The 6,603-nt window shown below is 36.5% G+C and overlaps 1 long non-coding RNA gene and 1 other non-coding gene across 2 annotated transcripts; one reads left to right on the top strand and one right to left on the bottom strand.

Moving 5' to 3' along the window:
- Positions 1–87, top strand: trnay-gua (transfer RNA tyrosine (anticodon GUA)). Its single transcript is given in 2 exon segments — positions 1–37; positions 52–87. It is a non-coding gene; the product is annotated as a tRNA-Tyr (tRNA).
- Positions 88–2,298: 2,211 nt separating this feature from the next.
- On the bottom strand, positions 2,299–4,170 carry LOC140377708 (uncharacterized). The gene is made up of 2 exons (XR_011930123.1): positions 3,848–4,170; positions 2,299–2,462 (listed from the first exon to the last, which is right to left on the bottom strand). It is a non-coding gene; the product is annotated as an uncharacterized lncRNA (long non-coding RNA).
- Between the last annotated feature and the right edge of the window lie 2,433 nt (positions 4,171–6,603).

Below are 6,603 nucleotides of genomic sequence, written 5' to 3'. Positions count from 1 at the left end.
CCTTCGATAGCTCAGTTGGTAGAGCGGAGGACTGTAGAGTCACATGTGGATATCCTTAGGTCGCTGGTTCGAATCCGGCTCGAAGGAGGAATGCTTTTCATTCATCCCGAACTGTTTTATATTTCTTTTCTTTTATCCACATTGTGAGTATTTGTCCTAAAACGACACGAGCGGTTGGTAATGAAGAGGTTTCATTTATTCATATGGAGCTCGGAATGGAACGCTAAATAAACACTCTATTTTCATATAACTGATGAAAATAGAGTGTTTATTTTACCATTATTATTAGAATTATCTAGTCTTACTCTGGCTGTTTTTATTTTATTTCATCTTTATTTTTCCCGTCCATTCCTTATTAAAAAATGAGAGTTTTTGTCTATAGGAGTTTTTGTTTATAAGAGTTCTTCTATTAAGAGTGTTTTTTTTAACTTCCTTTAAGTTATCTGTCCTTTCCTCTGTATCTACCTGCAACAATGAAATTTCCCCATGTGTGGACAATAAAGGAATATCTTAAACGTACATAAATATACATTCATCTTAAAGTGTACATGACACATTTAACTAAAACGTAGTAAACACAATTATATAGATTTTACTGAACATTTGTCCTCAGTTTGATCATTTTTGTGAAGTTTATAATTGTACTTCCTGCTGAGACACGAGCAACAAATACATGACATCGGTAGAGGTCATTCCACAACTGTTACCTAGCAACCATGCTGTCAACAAGAGCCATCTAATAATCCATATAAATGACACAACAGTTATTATTTGACAAAGAATAATAAGACAGACACTAAATAGAAGAAGAATGAACCACAACATTATGATTTAAACCAGGTAAACCAGCAGCTTTAATACAAGAGCAGGAAATAGCACACATAAAGACAGAATTAGGCCTTTACATCCTCCTCCTTCAGATTCAGGACCTTCTTTCCTCTCAGTTTAAACGTCTTAATCCACAGCAGCAAAAGAAAGTTAAAGCTTCTGATAACTGTCTTCAGTCTGGTCCAAACAGCCAAGTTCAGTCACACTTCATTAAAATAGCACAGAAAAGTAAAACAGAACAAAACTTTACATCAACAGAGAATTAAGCTTTATTACTGATATTGTATTGGCCTGTTGACAGTGAAAGTACAATATCTTCAGCTTTATTACGATTTCTTGTATAAACTGACAGAGTTTCTTCTGCTGCCCATGTAAGAACTGGGATGTTTTCAGCTTCAGGAATATTGTACAGATCCTTGGTTTCTCTGCTGTAACTGGAGGTGATGTTGTGGATGAACATGTCAAACATTGAGCACGTTTGGGATACGACAGTGTCTAGAAATCTGGGCTTATTAATGGACTAGAACTTTAACTGGTGCATCAAATCTATAACATCGACAGCTTTTAACCATCTAATATATGATAATGAGCATTGTAAGTTTGTCTGCAGCACCATTTTACTGATCGTCTTCCACTGTCCAAAAATCAACTTTTGTGGAGAGCTACTGGAAGCCCTTATTGTTTTGTTGAATGTCAAATGTCCTTTGTTAATGATGTACATGTTTATTCTGACTGTGGTTCAGAAAAGCAGATGAAAAACACTCTTAGTTGCCGGCAGAGGGCGCTGTTGTCTGTCTCTTTCTTTTTCTTTCAGCCTTTAAGCAGATGATGGAAACATAAACAGCCAGTGCGACTCCAAACACAGCCAGAGGAGTCAGAAACGTCCAATCTGTGGATACATATCACATCATCACCTTTTAGGCCTCATTTTATCAGATTACAACCACCGTTAAAGTTTGTAGATTATAAACATTTTTAGGCCTTAATTATTTTATTACTTGGTTTACGGATCCGCCGCACTTTTATCACATTTATTGATTTCTACAATATAAATAAAATTTATTGTTATCTTTTTTTTTTTTTACAAAGTACCGCCGAAAACGCAAAATAGCATCAAATTAAATGTAAAAACCGGTATTAAGTCAAAAGATAAGAGCGCGTGAAGCAATTTCTCACAAAACTCCTGCGGGAGTCATTTATTTTGGAAAGCATTTTGGGTAAACCCGGAAGAAAACATCTTTTGAAATTTAAATTGTATTTATATTTATATTTCGTCCGCCTGTGCAATATATTTCATTTAAAAATCCGTAAACCAAGTAATAAAATAACTGCGGCCTTACTGATCGTTCTCTCTGTAGATCCAGTGGACAGTGTCTCCTTGTGTTCACAGACTGTAGTTATATTGACTATAACAGCCTTGTTGTCCGCTGTGTTTTGAGCCACACATCTGTACTGGGAGGTGTAATCCTGCAGTTGGACAGTGAGGAGCAGCACTGCAGATGTGCTGCTGTCCACAGGCTGTTCTCCTCTGAACCAGCTCAGTGTGGTCTGCTCCGTGTGCTTCACTGAACACTGAACAGTGCAGCTGTCAGCGCTCACGTTCACACTGGACACGACTGGAGCTGACACGGCCTCTGGAAATGTCAAAGAGGAACAACATCAGAGCTCCATCTTCTCTGGTCTGAGCTCCTCTGAACACGTCTCTCACTCAAATGTTTTGTGGTTTCTCTGGTCGAGCGAGAGAACGACACATTTACTGTGTGATACGTTACAGACCGGAATGTCATGATATATGTAAAAAAGACGTCACATTTGAACCATTATTGTCCATTACTGAGGCCATGACCAAACAACAGTGAAATCTTTAATTTTCTGTCATTCACATTGTCTTATCACATTCATATTTCTCAACTCTGTGGCTGGATTTGCAAAACTGAACTTTATGAAAGTCAAAATAAAGTTAAAATGTAACTAAAACAGCCAGATTGGATTAAACATAATTTTGCTTCTACAATTTCCACAAACGATTGTTCTGTTTTAGTTCTTATGATTATATTGCGATCGTAATAATCACAATTATTGATGAAACAAATAATCTTGACATCTATAATTGCAGATATTAAAGAAAATATCACAACCAGGATCATTTTGAAATATCTTTATGCAGTAGAAACTATAACCCAAAAGTATTGGATAACCCTTTTTAAATGAAGAACTGCATTATGGTAAAATATATATATATGAACTTCAATAAATGAATTCATGGCTTCCTGTTTTATGCAACATTTTGTGGACTTTTTCCCCCATTCAAAAGATAAAATATGTAGTTATATTGTTCATCTCTATAGTAAAAAAACATAAAACAAACAAACGTGCTTTTATTTTTGCTTGTTTGGTGGCTAAAGGTTACGTATTGGGTCTTTAAGTTTAAGTCTATATAACTATAGCAAAGAAAATACACACAATAATAGTTGAGTCCTAAAAAGTACAGTTCCATCTCTCATTATTGATTATAAGTGGATATAGTCATTTTTATTGTGTCATTCAGTCTCATATTTAAAGAATGTGGCACTTTTTTCAAGTTGAAGTTTAGACACAATGAGCACATCACAAGGACAATTATTTAATCACTCTGTATTATTACCTTATATTACCTTTACAAACAACTAATGACAGTTTCATGTGAAAATGTCAGTGTTCAGTCTCTCAAATGTTTAAAATATGAACTGAATTGTAATGGCTTTTCAGAAAACTGACTGTTTTCTCCAGAATTGTTGAGCCGTAATGCCACTTAAATTAAATGAAAAGTTAGTTACATTCTAAACATGATTAAAGTCTTATTTTTGCGATAAAATACTTCATTATTGGACAGTTATTGTGTTTTTTGCCCTTTGATCTGTGGCTTTGAAGGATTCTTGATTTAGACTCATTTTACCATAAAAGTCGATATTTGACAAACAAATCAAATGTTGCACTTCTTCTAATGACAAACCAGCGAAATAAATAAGTATTTACTCACCATAAAGTTTGAGTTCATATAATTTAAAAAACACATTTCTTTTTTTAGAGTCGATGATATAAACTCCAGAGTCACTTTGTTGTAGATGTGACAGAGTGAAGAGTCCAGTGCTGCTGCTCCAGTGAAGTCTGTTTGTGTAAATGTCCTCGTAAATCTCAAATGCTCCATTAGAAACAGAAGCAAGATTTGTTCTTCCCAATAATATAAATGCTTTCTCTTTCACAGAGTTGGGGAATGTGATGGATGATCCCACAACAGCTTTTAGAGGAACCTTCACTTCAGTCAAACACAAAGGGAAAACTGCAAAGAAACAAAGTATTTTACTTCTCAGAGTAGTTTTTAGACGCCACATATTTACTTGTACTTCAGTAATATTTAGTTTGAAAACACAGTATTTATGCTTTATGATATGAAACTATTTCTTTGTGTTTCTTGCACTAGTTGTTCTCAGTTTGGGGTCTTTCTTTTGGGTTGTTAAATCAGATGTTCTGTCCAAACAGTTGTCAGAGGAATGACCTTCAGTGATGTGTCTCTGGTCAGTGAGCGGGTGAACTGTACGGTCAGGACACTTTATTTCATCTAGATGTCTCATGTTTAATCTTCTGACTCTTTCACTGTCAGTAAAACACAGCAGAGGTTAAACCTCAGCCTGACTAAACATGTAGTTCCTAAATAAATACAATATATGATTTGTATTTACCTGTGAGTAGGAGCGCAGCAATGAGATGTAAAGACATGGTTTATCTCTGGTTTATCTCTAATAATAATAACTGAGGACTGCAGTGGTTTCCTCTGAGCCACATCCGTTCTGCTTGTTCTGCTCAACGTTCCAATGTGAGAGAAGATTTAGTTTCACATGACGGACAGAAACACTTCAGTTTGATGGTGAAAGTGTTTAATAAAAGAGCCGTACTGATGATATTTTACAACAAATAAACATTGTTTGAAAACTTTTTTGATGGAATAAAAAGGTTAAAAGTTCAAATGTTCCTATAACCTCCAATAAAAAATCTAAAGAAATAACATAAGAAAAGACAAATGGGGTTTTTGTTAAGTGTGATAAAATGTGAATATATGATTATATTTCTGATGTATTTTATCTGCATAATAGTGATATTTTATCTGCATCATTAGTCTAAGAGAAGAACGGGTGTGTGACAAACTGCATTTGTTTGTGAAGGTATCATAAAGATGGGCCAAAGAATGTTGCCCGAGGGGGGGGAGTTGCACCCCCCCTTGCAGGCTTGATCTCTACGGAAAAATACCAAGTGCCTTGATGTGAGGCTGACCAATGAGAAATGTGACCCGCCTATTCCAGAATATCTAATAAAACCAACCAGCATGGGAAAAAACGGTGTGAGACGCGGGGGTGAGACGCAGGAGGGTCAGCCAGGCTCCTTACAACGGCCTGGCTGACACAGTCCCCGCGTTTTCTCCCATGCATGCCACACAAATGTCTGACATTTCTGTGTCGTTTCATATTCTAAGTTGAATTGTGTTCTCAATGTGTTAAGGAATAGCATCGGTGCATGTCTAATTCCATGACATTTTCTGGTCCTATCGAGCCGGACGACCAGCTGCCCTTCGCGGAGATTGACGGGTGAATCGGTGAAGTCTGTGCACAGCTAAAGGAAGTCCACTTTTCCCGTGGCCGCCCATCGCACCTCAGTCTCCGCGAGGAGAGCGCGTCGTTTCGAAGCAGCAGGAGAACACAGGCGACGAAGAAGGTCAGACAAAACATTGTGTGTGAAAAAGAGTTAGCCATAAAACGTTTTATGCATTAGTTTGATATTTACTGGAAAAATATTGTAGGCTTATGGACGAGATAAGTTTCTCACATAAGCAAGGCAGTTAGGTATTACTGAGGAAATACCCAGTTTCATATTACTGAGGAAATACGCAGTTTAGGTATTACTGAGGAAATACGCAGTTTAGGTATTACTGAGGAAATACCCAGTTTAATATTAATGAGGAAATATGTGTGAATGTAAGCGCTGTGCACGAGCGAAGTAAGTAAGAGGGAAGTGTGAATGTGTGAATGAGGATTAATAAGTGATTAACTAACAAGTGAGAATCAAAATTAATCATACAAGGGTCACAAGACGTTATTCTGAGAGATCTAAAATTTGAAGTCACGGGTGAATCTTAAACACCACGTTTATGTCCGGAGGAATCTAATATGGAATTTTCTCTAGAAGCTTGACATTAACCGTGACTGTAAAGCAAGTAGCATTTCTCTCAGACGACCGAGACCAAATAATGCCAAAATTATCACCCCCAAACTGTAAAAAGACAAAGGAAAAGTCATAAGAGGATTTTGGAGGGAGACTTCCAGTGTGCTCAGATGACGTGGCAGAGAGGGGGAGATAAGGGGGGTCAACAAGGCAGGAGAGGGGAAAGCAGTTCAGAGGACGCTCTGAACTGATGAAATAAGAAAAACTAAACTCAGCTGGTTTTAAATTTTAGTATTTCAACAAATTTTAATCGTTTTTGTTTGATTGACAACAATCAATTATAAAGATTGTATTAAGCTTGATAAGAGATGAAGATGAATTCAGATTTTTATAGATGGCCAATTTTTTGGGGAATGTGATCACAGACAGGACACTTCCTGTCCCCGACATAGAAGACAAAAGTTGTGTTTTTTGAGTGTACAGAACAAACCTACGTTTTGTTTTGTTTTGTTTTATTTTTGGACTTGACAAAAATTATCTTTTTGGACTTAATGCATGACTAGATGAAAGTACAGGACGAAA

Source organism: Eucyclogobius newberryi, unplaced genomic scaffold (genome assembly GCF_026437365.1).
Source record: "Eucyclogobius newberryi isolate DKJ021-1_F unplaced genomic scaffold, fEucNew1.0.hap1 SCAF_4, whole genome shotgun sequence".
NCBI classification, from domain to species: domain Eukaryota; kingdom Metazoa; phylum Chordata; class Actinopteri; order Gobiiformes; family Gobiidae; genus Eucyclogobius; species Eucyclogobius newberryi.
Note: the sequence above shows the minus strand (reverse complement) of the source record. Positions and strands in the feature narration are given on the sequence as shown.